Here is a 15,462-nt window from a genome sequence, read left to right on the forward strand (position 1 = left end):
GCGGAAAATTCCACTCTATTGCCGAAGCACTACCATTCCACCAATGGAGATTCTTGGCACCAATTTCTGCACCGATTTTGCTACGTCACGGAGCTATGCCCTGAGCAAGCCAATCACAGTTACGATTTTGCAGAAAACGCGGGAATTTTCCCGCCAAGACTGCTTGGGAACACAAGTCATTCCCACGGCTCGCCAGTAGCCCGCTAGAAAGCGTTTTCCCAAAGTTTCTGCGAAGTAACGAAATCTATAGCCCAGCCGCTTCTTCAGGGCCATGCGGGCGTGTCTTCGCCGCTACTATGAAAATGTCAGCGTCTGGAAAGCATTCACTCGACTCCCTCACACCCGTTGGGTTAACCCTTTCAAGATCAGCCAGAGCCCGCCTGTCACCGGACCACCCGGGTGACGAGAGTCACTGCGTGGGAATTCCGCGTGTCAAGGAATAGCAACTTTTCACCGCATGCAATTAGAGAGGAAAATCGAATTACTCAGAGTAAGATAGAAATATGAGAGGGGGCTTCTGCCACCTCTCACAGCCCCTACGCCATTTTAGATTGTAATTGGTGAGCGGTTGGTTCACCTAGGAGCAAGGTAATGAGTCAATCGCCCAAGAACACTCTTGCAAACTGGTTCCACATGCCGCACTCTATAATAAAAATCACTGCAACTGAAAAATGCAGCTCATAGAGGGAGGATTATTTATGATGTACCCAACTTCACCTTCTTAATATGGAACTCTAACACTCACATCACACATCCATACCCAGGGAGCCCCTTCCAAACACTGATTCACACAGACATTCACGCTCTAAATATGGCCCGGGCATGTGAGCCAAATATGGAGCATATTATTCTTTACAATCAGAGTTGGAGTGCTCCGCAATTAAATGCCCAAGATGTTACAACAATTTAAATCTTTCAACTAACCTGAACTCAATCACACATGATAATATTTAAGTTAACCATCTCTTTGTGAGCTTTCAGAATCTAATTACAACCTCCGATTCATTCTGTCTTGCTGCAGCAAGAATAACCTTTACAAAATGTTCCCTGAACTGATGGTCCATTCACAATGACTGGGGGTATCTGCTTTAGTTTATGGGGACTTCAGGCACACTGTTTGCACACACACAACAAAAAATACACAATACAAAAAAATCATGGTGTAGAGAACAATATAATAATTTGTAATTTGTGCGCCCTACTCTATCACTTACATAAGAATTACAGTGCAAATTCACAAACACATACAAGGTACAACATACATTGCAAAAACAACACTAGCGAAATAAATTTAAGAAAAAAAACAAGGTTCATGGGGTGTCAAGTTGTGCTTGCACATTGCACAATGTTCACGACTGTGCTGAGAATAAGGCACTAAATCACATTGTTAGAAATATTCGAAGCACTTCACAAATTCGTTAGTTTCTCTGAGGGGGTTGGTATGTTGAGTCATATGCATTGATGCACTTGGCTCCATGTCTTGAGCATCGGAGGGGGCTTTTGGGGTGGGGCGACAGTACTGACATCACTTAGGGCTAAACGTCGGGTGTTGTTGCTACGTTGTTGCAACAGCAATAGGGTGTGCTGGAGCATCTGCAGTACGGTGTTGAGATTGCAGCAAGATCCACACATATGATCACCGCAGTACGGTAGGAAGACATAGTGATAGGCTCTCCTCACGTCGATTAATTGTCTCTGAGGTCTACTAGTTGGGATACATCACTAGTCCAGGTCTCTTCTCTCCCTGGACAGTACTTTACGTTTCCCAACATTGCAATTCGACGAGGGATGAGGGTATGTGGAGTGACACCACAAGTGTGTGAGGTCATCCAGACAGGATCGAACTAGGAGCGACGATTGCTACAACTGCTCTCTACGTGAGAGGAGAAGTTAGAAATGAGACAATTCATTTGTTAGAGTTTGTGGCACGATACTGCTTTGTGTATGCAGATTGGCCAATGCTAGTGAGTTGTAAAAATTCAAATAGGTGATTATATAGCGTCCCTTTCTGTCCTGAGGCACATGAGGCGCAAGTTCTGACACCTTATGTGATCTTCTTCGTGTACTCACGACAACGTGGTCTGCCGCAGGGAATCCCTCCCAACGGCTGCCACGTCCGGAGAGCTAGCTGGCTGTTGCGTGCTGGTCGCGTGTCAGTGTCAACGGCCAGCCACACTTTCGCTTGTGGCCCAGCGAGGGCTGTCTGCCGCCTAATCCCTCAGGTATACGGCCCGGTGACTGTCAGCTTGTAGGACCGGACGCTTCCGCACCCTTCTTGTAAGGGCGCGCTGACGCTCCCGTTCTTGCAGATAGCCGATGACCTCTTGTTTTTTGCTCCGGCTCGCCTCTGCATTGCGACGATTGCCGTCATCTGCACAGTTCTGACAAAAACCTTATGCCTAACTTTTTCCCATGACCTATGTTACAATAAATTTACATAATGATACATTGATGATCTGTCATTTCAGACACTCTTATTTTAATTTTATAGTTATCGATCTATGGCTATCATTATAACAAAATCTTGGTATATCTAATCTAGACATGGAAATAATCTACCTAGATATCTATGTAGAGACCGATCTCACTACTGTACATGGAGTGTGACGCTATATTGGATGAACAACTAAATGTGTGGGCCCGCACTAATATTACTATTACTTATATAGAGTGACAGTAGACATGCTCAAGAGTTAACTACGATTTGCCAACGATCTACATTCTATGTCTTTCGAATAAATTATGTTATTATGCAGGTGAAAGTTTTACTGAGTTATAAATAACATGCAACTATTCTACGTTCGCTTGTCCGTCGTCCCTCCATCTCGGGTCTGTGGTTTGGTGACCTGAAAAATAGCATCCCAACAGGCGCGCGCCAAACACCTGTGGTAGAAAACCCCCAAAATATTAAAGATCTAGTTATTGTTAAATCCTACAGTTTAACTTATCCTAGTATATGGTACTCTCTCTCTCTCTCTTTTTTACCTTACACAACACTCTTACATAATTCCTGTTACGCTGAGATGTCTCGCTGCTCGCTGCCATTGATGACAGTGATGTGCGCGCCGTACGACATGGCCTCCGAGTTCTCACTACGCCTCACTGAAACTCCAGAGACTGGGTTAGCCATGGGTATACAAGACAATAAATTTGTAGTTGCAACTTCTTTTTCTATGTGATGCGGTTTTCGCGATCAAAGCACACCTTTCCAGAGGCAATGCAATATGACCAAGCCAGAATTGGTTCCTGTTGAGGATTTCGTCGCCCACCAGACACCACCTACACAGTATGTCACGAATCTCCAAGTGTAATTCCTTGGTTATTCATCTGTGACAGTCACGAGCAGCACGCTAAATCCCCAACCAGCACATTGGCATGGTAGGCTTTATGCCCGCATTTCTACCGTCTAGGGCACCATTGGAGTCAAACGCTCATAGATTCACCCCGACTTGCAAGACAACGATGCTGGGGCACCAGTATAAAAAATATACTGCCCATATTCATCCTCGAAATCACACAATATCCCACAATCTTGCAGTGCACTGACGCGTGCCTGCAAGTATTGGTATGAGCGTCACGCGAACTGGTTGTGGCCGCTATGGAGCGTATCACGACTACCCAGAACTTTTCTAGGAGCACGTTCTTGTATGCGCTCGTTGTGCGACATCTCCTCACTCATCATTCCCTCAACATAGACACCAGACAGGAAAGGACAAAAACATTGCTGATGGCATGGTAGTGCAGCCTACTCTATTGACATTGAAAGTCGCGAACATAAACCAGAAAGTATAGCAGCAGTAAACTATTTTGCAAGACAACGCAGCGTGTAAATACTTTAACAGTCTCAGTCTATTAATGCAACGATTATTGTTCCCCGAAGAAAGGTTCATATATTTGCCTATTCTACTATGTACACCACTTACATTATTATTATTCAACGAACTTCTTTATGTGAGGTATGTGGTGGAGTCCTATGGACTAGTGCCAATCCTTTGTTAGACTCCCCCTCCTCTGTCGTGCATTAGGATTTGCAGGTCTAATTTCAATCTCCTGGTTCTCCTGTTGTCCTTGATTTCGCTCTCCCCAATTACGGTCGCTTTTCCGTTGGATATTCTTCCTGTCCCAGCTTCCTTGTCTAGCATGATCCTGCTCCCTGACGTTCTGGTTTCCGTGCCCTGGTTTCCAAAACCTTGGTTAGTGTAACCTTGATTTCCGTAACCCTGTTTTCCTAAATGACCAGTGCGATTATGCCATCTGTTGCCGTCCTCTCTTGCTGGTCGTTGGTATTTGTTACTCTGGCCCTTCTTCCTGTCCTTTGCGTCTTGTTTGTCAAAGACCACTTCGAGTTCACGTAATAGACTCTTGACTCCTTTTATGTCAGATCCACACTTCCCGACAAGCATCTGTTGGTACCTCACTGGCAATTTGGAAATACAAAATTTGATGATTTCTCCCTTGCTATATGGACTATCTAAAAATTGATTCTTCTTGAGTAAATCATCAAAAAATTTGGTTGCACTCCTTTGCCCGGACAATTCAAGTTCAAGACAGAAGATTATTTCCTCTTTAATCCTGTCCTGCGTTTCCTTTGATCAGTAGATCCGCAGGAACGCCTCAACAAATTCCCGATATGTCCCACACGTCGCTGACACACCCCGCATCTTTTCCGCGGCTTGGCCTTCGATATATCCACACATGAATTCTAATTTTGCCTAGGTTGGCCATGATGACGGTAATGAATTTGTAAACTGCATCACCTAGCTCTTGGGATGCATCGACCCTCCATTATCTTTCAACTTTTGGAATTTTAGTATCGACAGGAAGTGATTGTGATCAAAATCCTGTCTGATCCTCGCATTGGTGTTGTCACTCGTTACCGATACTCGCACTTCTGCTGAGTGTCCTGATCTATCTAGCTGGTAACTGTGATGTGCTACCTCTGTATCACAGTGGAATTGGCATTCAGCATTCATTCACCTAAGTGGGCTGCAATTGTTGGAGCTGCTACTCGCTGTTTCTGCGTATGCATTGTTAGTTTTGCACTCTGTCACTGGGCTGGAGCACGGCGGGCTTTTCGTCGAAGACACATCCTTAGTATCCGAACGCGCGGTGCTCGTGTGCCCGTTTCGCTCTAGTTTTGCTATCCTACTCTCTAATTCTTCCATTCGTTTCGTGATGTTCGTAACCACGATATTAGCTCGAGTTGTTAAGAATGCTAGGGATTTTGAATGGGCTTGTGTCGCACATCGCAAGCGCCCTGCGAGTTTCGAAGTTGCTTTTGCGATTTTCATTGCCCCTGTTGCTGCCGTTTTGGCTAGGCCTGCTACTTTTTGTGCTACCATTGACATTTTTTTTGCTTCTCCACAATCTTACTTTATTGTTAGTAATTACCCACGAATTTCCCCTATATGTGAAATTATTGCCTGAGTGTCCTTACGCTGTTCGTCAGCTTCTTCCTTCTCCTTCTTACGCTGTTTCTCATCTTCTTCCTTTTCCTTCTTACGCTGTTTCTCATCTTCTTCTTTCATTGATCGTAGCATGCTCGGTATTGGTTTAATGTCATCTTTAAGATCCTCGTCACACATGGGCGATATAACTCTGGACACCTGGGCGTTACCGAGCTGGCCTCTGTCTGCTCTCGTCCGTTTGACTATAAACTTCTGCTACCGTCTCGACCTGTGTGCCTGTCTCTGTTTCATCCTCTAACTCACTATCATAATCACGGCCGCGGCGTTGCTCTAAGATCGCGTCCAAATCACCTTCCTCATCAATGAACCTGCCGCCCTGTCCTGCTAAAAATGTGCCCATCTCATCTCCGAACCTATCCCCGGCAATAACCTGCCCCTTATCCATTATGCTATCCACTTTTGATTTAGCTTCGCCCGCTAACAGTCATGCCTTACTTTTCGTGATCATTCATGAGAAACAAATTATCTAAAATGCACAATAAAAATAATCTACTCTCTACATTTTTACACATAGACATAAAATTTCAACAACGCCATTTCAACGTTGTAATTACATGCACAATTTGTTGTGGTACAGAAACCGCACGCAAACCTGACAAAGTGTGATGTGGTAAGGACACCACATCAAAGAAACACCAACAAAAATGAACAAACAAAAAAAATCTACAATGAAAACAAAAACTGTAATAATGCGCCGCTACTTAAAAACTAAACACGGAATTAACAGAAAAAACTTGTGTATTAATCAATAAAAAATTAAGTAACAAAAATATTTTGAGTGTTCCTACCGATAATACTGCTTGCTTGTTAGCGATTCACAGGAAAGATCCGAGGCTAAGGTTTGCCATTTTATGCGAGGTGCCAGGGCTAGTAGTGTCTTTAAAACTAAATTCTTCTCGAATCTTCATATCGAAATGATGCTCTAAGCCCTCTCCCCCCCTTTTCTAGCTCCTACTTTTGCTGTTGCACATGGATGAAGAAGAAACGGGAGCTGCCTCTAATCAGCCCTGCAAGTGGAGTAGAAAAGAGTCTGGCACCTGCAATAATTTAATTTGATAGACATTAATTAAACAAAGGAAAGTGTGGTGGCACCGCCAGACACCACACTTGCTAGGTGGTAGCTTTAAATCGGCCGCGGTCCATTAGTACATGTCGGACCCGCGTGTCGCCACTGTGTGATCGCAGACCGAGCGCCACCACAAGGCAGGTCTCGAGATACGGAATAGCACTCGCCCCAGTTGTACGGACGACGTAGCTAGCGATGCACACTGACGAAGCCTCGCTCATTTGCAGAGCAGATAGTTAGAATAGCCTTCAGCTAAGTCAATGGCTACGACCTAGCAAGGCGCCATTAGTAACATTGCATGTATCTAAAGAGTCTCACTTGTATCGCCACAATCTCCAGATGTACCAAAAGGATGGATTAAAGTTAAGTATTCCAGAAGCTACGTACTTTTCTTTATAGCATTCATTACGTATCCTGTTTCAGACCTCACGCCCATCTGCGTGAGCGTAGCGCGTGCCTTTCGGTTTCCTCTCATTGTGTCTAGGCTGTCTTGTCTAGACACAACATTTTTGGCGACGAGTCCAAAAAGGGTCTTGTTCTGTCTACTTGCTTCCATTTACTTGTGTCATGGCTTCGCCAGATGTACTGTCCGAATTTTATCGCTTGCAGAATCAGCAGACGCAGGCGTTATTGGATGCCCTTGGACAGCTCGTCCAGGGTCAACGTGCACTGCAAAACGATGCGGCCGCCGCCGCTTCACTGCTACCGCAGCCACAACATGCTGTTGCACCCACGTTCCGGCAATATGAACCAGCTAAGGAAACATGGACGGAGTGGTCACGCCAGTTTGGATTTCATCTCGCAGCCTACAGAATTCAAGGTAACGAGCGGCAGCCTCATTTATTGCCGTGTGTAGGGGTGCAAACGTACCGTGTGATAGTGAAATTATTTCCCCGACGCGACATAGCAACTCTGTCCTACGAAGAAATTTCGTCGGCATTGGACACCTATTTCAAGGAAACAGTTAATGTAGTTGCAAATAGGTATACTTTCCTTCGTACAAATCGTACGGCCGGTCAGACTAATAGGGAGTGGGTTGCAACAATGCAAGGCCTTACAAGGGATTGTGCTTTTGAGTGTGAATGTGGACTCCCTTATTCAGATACAATGGTACGTGATGCAATTGCACAGAATGTTTCTGATGTTCGCATATGGGAATAGATTTTGAAACTCGTCAATCCCTCCCTTCAACAAGTGATTGACATATTGGATAGACAAGACACGCTTGACTTTGCTCAGGAATCATTTGCAACTTCGCCAGCCGTGTGTAACATTAACCGGCCCGCCGGGCGCGCTGCGCGGACCGATAAACTGCTCTCCCGCACGTCCGCACAGCAGCCGCCATGCTCTAAACCAGGTGTGCCGTGCCAGCATACAAATGCAGTGAAATCATGCCCACGGTGTGCTACTAGACATTCGCGTTAAAATTGCTCGTCACGCCAAGCTATTTGCTTTTTCTGTAATAAGAAAGGACATGTTCAAAGTGTTTGCCAGAAAAAGCTCAGATCAGACAATCACAACCATTCCAGGCCCTTTGCTTCGCGCCGGAATCGAACCAAGGACACTCAGGCTCGTGAACCTTCACCCATGGACATTCATGTAGTTAATTCCACTTCGTCCAGTGCCATTGTCTCTAACAGTGACTGTGTTCGTCCCACAAATACTGTGCGTCGACGTCGCCGGAAATCACGTCAATTAGCAAGTGATGCTCTACCTGTATCAGTTCAAATTGCACGAGACAGTCGCTCTTGTCAACAGCAGGACAATAAACTTTCTGTAGATTTGGACTTTCATGGCAAGGTCATACCATTCCAGCTCGATACCGGAGCTGCAGTTTCATTGCTCAATCACGACACGTACAAACAACTGGGCAAACCTCCGTTGCGTGCCGCAAATGTTCAGTTAAATAGTTATTCAGGTCAGAATATCCCTGTGCTAGGACAGTGCACTCTTCTTGCAACATACAAGGGACAAACAAAACTTGTGTCATTTTACGTTCTTCGTTCTTCTACTGCAGTGAACTTGTTTGGTTTAGATTTATTTCAGTTGTTTAACTTGTCTATAGTAAATCAGGTCCTATCAGTGAATCAGACTGTGCCTTCAGACAGTGTTTCTCGTCTGTGTGAAGACTTTGCAGACATTTTTGCACTGGGCATAGGTTGCGCTAAAAACTATGAAGCAGATTTGGACCTGAAAGTCAACGCACAACCGAAATTTTTCAGAGCGCGCAATGTTCCTCACGCATTGCGTGATGAGGTTGCCACAACTTTACACGATTTAGAATCACAAGGTGTAATTGAACGTATGCAGGCTTCTCTCTGGGCCTCACCCTTAGTAATTTTGCCGAAACCTTCCGGAAAATTGAGACTTTGTGTGGACTTCAAGGCCACTTTGAATCCACAACTAGTAATTGCAACTTTTCCTTTACCCCGCCCGGAAGATCTTTTTGATAAACTGTGCCCAAGTAAATACTTTTCGAAGTTGGACCTAGCAGATGCGTACTTGCAAATACCGGTGGACGAAGAATCCCAGCGCGTCTTGGTGGTTAAAACGCATCTTGGTTTGTACCGATTCAAAAGACTGCCATTTGGGTGTGCGTCCGCCCCTGCATTGTTTCAGCAATATTTACAAACTGTTTGTGCGTCGGTCCCTACTGCAGCGAACTATCTGGACGATATTGTGATCTCCGGAAAGACAGCAGATGAGCATTTAGCACACCTACGAACATTATTTCAAGTGTTGTGACAAAATGGTCTTCGCTTGCGGAAGGACAAATGTGTGTTTTTTGCTCGTGACTTACCATATCTGGGACATGTCATAAATGCACAAGGCATACATCCCAGTCCAGAGCACCTCCGTGCCGTACAAGACTTGCCTTCGCCGCAGAATTTGAAGCAGCTACAGAGTGTGTTGGGAAAAATTAACTATTATCATCGCTTTCTGCGCAATGCCTCTTCCATTTCAGCTCCGCTTCATCGCTTACGCCGTAAAGGTGTTCCGTTCGTCTGGACGACGGAATGCGAACGCGCCTTTCGCCAATGGAAATCGGCGTTGCTTTCAAATACTTGCCTTACGCCATTCGATCTCCAGAAACCCCTTTTGTTGATGGTAGATGCATCGGATTTCGGGATCGGTGCTGTGCTTGCGCACAGAGATGGGTCGCATGATCGCCCTATTGCCTTTGCGTCAAAATTGCTCTCGTCTGCACAAAGAAATTATTCACAGATAGAGAAACAAGCTTTGGCTCTCGTGTTTGGTGTTACAAAGTTTCATGATTTCTTGTATGGTCGTCACTTTACCATCATCACAAACCACTGACATCGCTTTTTCATCCGAAGAAGCCTGTACCTCCACGTACAGCGCAGAAATTTATTCGCTGGTCTATTTTCCTCTCGCAGTACCGCTACGATATCTTGTATCGGTCTGCTGCTAAGCACGGCAACGCTGATGCGTTGTCCCGTTTGCCTTGTTGCTGAGGATAAAGCATTCGATTCTTCCGAACTTGCTTGCATGTTCATTGATTCGGAAACCGATGACGTGGTCGAATCGTTTCCGGTTGATTTTCGTCGTGTAGCTGCAGCCACAGCCGCTGACCCTGTCCTTGCTCCCATTCCGCGTTTTGTTGCTACGCAATGGCCCTTGTCAAAGTCGTGGATCGAAGATCCGCTGGTTCGCCGATTTTTTGCTCACAAGGAGAGACTTTTTGTACGACGTGGTGTTTTGTTGTTGCGTTCTGATAATGATCAGTCCACAGTCGTGGTCCCACGTTCGTTACAGTCCTCTGTCTTACGGCTTCTTCACCAAGGACATTGGGGTCTAGTGCGAACGAAACAACTTGCTCGTCAGCACTGTACTTGGTTCGGAATCGATGCTGCGATTACGAATATGTGCTCTTCTTGCCTGGTGTGTGCCGAACAACGATCCGCACCGCTGTGGAAAGTCTTTGCATGGCCAAAAGCCACTTCCCCTTGGCAACGTTTGCACATCGATTTTGCTGGTCCATTCTGGAATGCTCGATGGTTGGCTCTGGTAGATGCCTTCAGTAATTTTCCTTTTGTTGTCCAGATGTCTTCCACGACGTCAACTGCCACCATCCAAGCGTTGTCTGCTATCTTTTGCATTGAAGGTCTTCCGCAGACTATTGTTTCCGACAATGGCCCACAATTAATGTCCGCAGAATTTCAGTCATTCTGCCAGGCCAATGGTATTCAACATCTGACATCCGCGCCGTTTTCGCCTCAGTCAAACGGTGCCGCTGAACGATTGGTCCGGACTTTCCAGTCGCAGATGTTGAAGTTGAAAGAGTCGCATTCTCGGGAGGACGCATTGTTGCTCTTTTTGTCATCGTATCGCTCTCAGCCCCGAGATGGTCGCTCGCCGGCTGAGTTGCTCCACGGTCGTCCTCATCGAACCTTGATGTCTTTGCTGCATCCGCCGCATCAGATTCCAGTGCAGCGGCAGACTCCTGCTTTTGTTCCAGGCGACGTTGTATTCTATCACAACTATCGCGGTTCATGGGCTCGCCAGTAGCCCACTAGAAAGCGTTTTCCCAAAGTTTCTGCGAAGTAACGAAATCTATAGCCCAGCCGCTCCTTCAGGCCCATGTGAGCGTGTCTCCGCCGCTATTATGAAAATGTCGGCGTCTGGAAAGCATTCACTCGACTCCCTCACACCCGTCGGCTTAACCCTTTCAAGATCAGCAGTGCCCGCCTGTCACCGGACCACCCGGGTGACGAGAGACACTGCGTGGGAAGTCCGCCTGTCAAGGAATAGCAACTTTTCACCGCATGCAATTAGAGAGGAAAATCGAATTACTCAGAGTAAGATAGAAATATGAGAGGGGGCTTCTGCCACCTCTCAGTGTCGTTGGATGATCGTATTTCTATTGATTCCTGAAGTATAGAACCCTAGTAACGAGAAGCCAGAGCAATAATATATCTCTAAATGTCAAATTATGTCCCTCATTGAGACAACGTTCAGTGATGACAATTTTTTCAGGCTAGAACAAAAGATTGTGACGCTGATGTTCCACACATCTGTCATGAAATGTACAATTGCCTGTCCAATGTATACCTTACTGCGATGACAACTAATTTCACGTACTCCAGACTTCCTCGATTCCAGACTATCTTTAACAGATCAAAGAAGGACTCTAGCTTTGGCCAAAGGCAAAGAGACACATTTAATATAATGTTTTCTGAGGACTTGCGAAACTTTAGAACGAATACTCCCCGAAAAGAGTTAGACAGCAATTGATTTATAAGTGTCCACTGTTCATTCTCACTGTGGTACAAACTTAAACACACCAACAATTTGATGAACAGGTTATCCGTTTCGCCTGGAAACAACTTTAAGCTTCTAATAATTTGACACAGGATCTTCAGGTTGTTTTCAGACTGAATGAGTATACTGATCATCGGATTATTTGTACTTTCCAGTTTAGACTACCATGTGAACCAAGAATAGAAACATTATATCAGTTACTTTCTTATTCTTTGCGGTGAGTACTTTGTCGAAAATTCAAAGATTCCCAGAAAAGTGTCCTTTTGCCTTTCGTCAAAACAAGTCCCCTTCTTGGATCTGTTAAAGATGATTTGGGATTGAGCAGGCCTGGAGTATATAAAATGTATCGTCTGCAAACGTTTATACTGGGCAGACTTGTCGTAGAGTTTATGGCTGATGTATGGAACATAAACATCACATACGTCAGCCAGAAAAATCTGCAGTCGATGAACATTGTTCTAATGAACGATTTTTTTTCTTTAGTGCTATTTTGAAACCTGTAGTACAGGCAGGCCTGCAGCAGCATACGACGCCGCTCTTTGGCCGCAGAGAAACACAGATATACAAATGAAGGCATTTAGAGAAAAAACATGGTGGACATGTAAACGGAGACAAACACTTTTTAAAATACAAGGTACCGTTCACGGTCGTAGAGTCCAAGATAAAATTGTTCAAACACTTGGACACAGACAAAAACGAGAATTGTCACACGTGAACGTAGGTGCACAAAACGAATAACACTGAACCACTTGAGCACAAAACGACGGCACACAAAGAACACAAGGGGTTGATCTCTGGCACGCGAATGTTCACTAACCGTGTACGAGGCCGGGGACCTGCCAAGAGAGGAGGAGAGGGCTAGGGAGGGAGAGGGGAGAGCAGATGCCATGGGCAGGGGAGACAGGGGGATGGGAGGAAGGGGGAAGGGAAGCTCGGGGAAGAGGGGTGGAGGGAGGGGACGGGGGAAAAGGAAAAGGAAGGGAGGGAGGGTGCCTAAAGGAAAGGACACAGGAAGTGTGGGGGGAGGATCAAAGTTGATAGGAGGGGTAGATGGAGGGAAGGAGGACATCATTAGGGAGGGGGAGCTGGCGGAAGCCACCTTGGGAGAGGGTAAGGAGGGTGGAGAGATGGAGACCGGGTGGGACGTTGGAATACAGGTGCGGCAGCAGTCGGGTGTGGGAGAGGATGGGTGAGACAAGCGGATGAGCAGGATCGAGTTTGCGGGAGGTGTACAGGATCCCTATCCTTTCAAGGAAAAGGAGGAGGTGGGGGAAGGGGATGAGATCGTACAGGATCCACGTGGGGGAGGGGAGACGGAGGCGATAGGCAAGGCAGAGAGTATGGCGTTCAAGGATTTGGAGGGATTTATGAACGGTAGGGGGGCAGAGATCCATGCCAGATGGGGGTAACAAAGGATAGGGCGGATGGGGGATTTCTAGGTGTGGAGGAGGGTGGGGGGGTCCAGACCCCACGTACGGCCGGAAAGGAGCTTGAGGAGACGGAGGCGGGAGCGTGCCTTGGCTTGGATTGTCTGGAGATGGGGAGTCCAGGAGAGGCGACGGTCGAAGGTGACGCCAAGGTACTTAAGGGTGGGAGTGAGGGCGATAGTACGGCCATAGATGGTGAGATAGAAGGGGTGGTTTTGCCTACAATGATCGCCTGGGTTTTGGAGGGATAGACCTTGGGCAACCACTGGTTGCACCAAGCGGTGAACCGGTCAAGATGGGATTCGAGAAGGTATTTGGAGCACTGCAGGGTGGGGGCAAGGGCAAGGAAGGCGGTGTCATCGGCAAACTGGAAAAGGTCGACGGGGGGTGACGGCGGCGGCATGTCCGCCATGTACAAAACGTACAGATGGGGGTTGAGGACGGAGCATTGGGGCACACCAGCGGAGGGGAAAAAGGTGTAGGAATCTGTGTTATGGATGGTGATATAGGATTAATGAACGACATAATATATCATTTAAAGAGATGCAAGATATTGCTCCAGCTTCCAGTTAACGGGAGTATGTAATTAAGGAATTCGTCAAAGTACAATTATCCGATGACGTTATTAACAGAGATAAATGTGGGGTCCCATTTTATCAGATATAAAACTACATCAATATGGTTTTCGACCGGCTGCATCTTAATTTGAGATTCGTCGCTATTTTTAGTTTCTACCGCATGCGGCGCTGCAATTCTTTGCTTCGCAGAGGGCAGCCCTTTCGCCTCCCTCCCAAGCGCAGCGGCCTGTTCCCAGGGTATAAAGGAGCCGCATTATCTCATGTCACCTCAGTTCTGGCGCAATTGTGCACCTATAATTTCACCAGTTGCATCGTCGAAATATCGTGTAATCACGACTATGAAATCCGATAGCATTCCCAGTGGAAGGAATCAACATATATTACGCCGGAAATATCTTTTTAATCACATGCTTACATATTAGTTGTGCACATATATTCTTCTAGGGCAAACGTATCAGGTACCACGTTGTTGAAGTATGGAATGTCACTGATTTCCTGATTATGAATGGATGGAACAAATAGCTTAGGAGATAAGCCTTTCTGTTCGCAGGGCACAGACCAGCAGGTGCTCTGCATGCCGGCGACTTCGTTTGTCGGCGTGGAATCACGGCGCGAATCGGCAAGGGTGCTTCGCCGCGCCCCTGGGTAACCGGGGCGTGTTCTGCCAAACCCAGGAGGTGGTGACATCGCCTGGGCTAGGTTAGATGGGCCCAGACCGCTGAACGACTGGGGCACCGACCCACCACCTGAGTAGGAGTGGGTCCTTGGCCTTCTGGTGGAATCTCGGGCAAGTAGGCGGCGAAGGGCGAGGGGTGCATCCGCCTCTCCGGAGTGCGGGGTGCAGTTGCCGAGGAGCGTCGTGTGAAATCGTCGACGACGGGGCCATCGATGGGGACCAGTGCGCTGGTGACGGCGCGCTGAACCTGGCAGCTCTGGAGTGCCCTTGACCTAGGGGCGCGGTCGGTGGGCGAGCTGCAGAAGTCCCCCCCTCACGCCAGAGGAGCTGGTCCGGGGCAAGAGACGGGCTCCCACCTTTTTTATCACTCGTTCCAACCATGGCTACAAACGAAACGAGTGATTCGTGTGCGCCTTCACGGGATTCCGCTGCGCCTGATCCCTCTCCCCAGGACGAGCAGGGACAGGCTGAGATTGAAACGGTAATTCAGAGGTACACTAGAATCTCGTCGCTCATGGAGCAACAAATAAAGAATGGCAAGATAAGCCAAGCAGGTCTTGCCATCATAAAAAATGAGCTGGCAGCATGGGCTATTGCCCACGCCAAACTTGAGGGAAGGGTAGAAGAGCTTGAGAAAGAGAACGACAGATTGAGGAGGCAACCGGCAAAGACGTGGGCGGCTGTGGCCGCGCAAGCACCCACCAAGCGCCCACAAAGCACGACCAGAGACACCATTGATAAAGTCACAAAAAGAACAGACACAGCTGTCTTCCTCAGGACACTGCCTGGGCAGGACACAAGTGTCAAGAAAATTCAGGAACTATTCACAAAAAATATAGGCCCTATCAAAGAAAAAATCAAAATTAAAAAGATTAAACCGAGTAGAAATTCCGTGATAGTCGAAGTTGCCTCAGAGGAAGACAAAGAAAAGCTATTGAATAATCATAAACTGAACTCGGTGGTC

The sequence above is a fragment of the Schistocerca serialis genome, chromosome 3 (genome assembly GCF_023864345.2).
Source record: "Schistocerca serialis cubense isolate TAMUIC-IGC-003099 chromosome 3, iqSchSeri2.2, whole genome shotgun sequence".
Classification (NCBI taxonomy): domain Eukaryota; kingdom Metazoa; phylum Arthropoda; class Insecta; order Orthoptera; family Acrididae; genus Schistocerca; species Schistocerca serialis.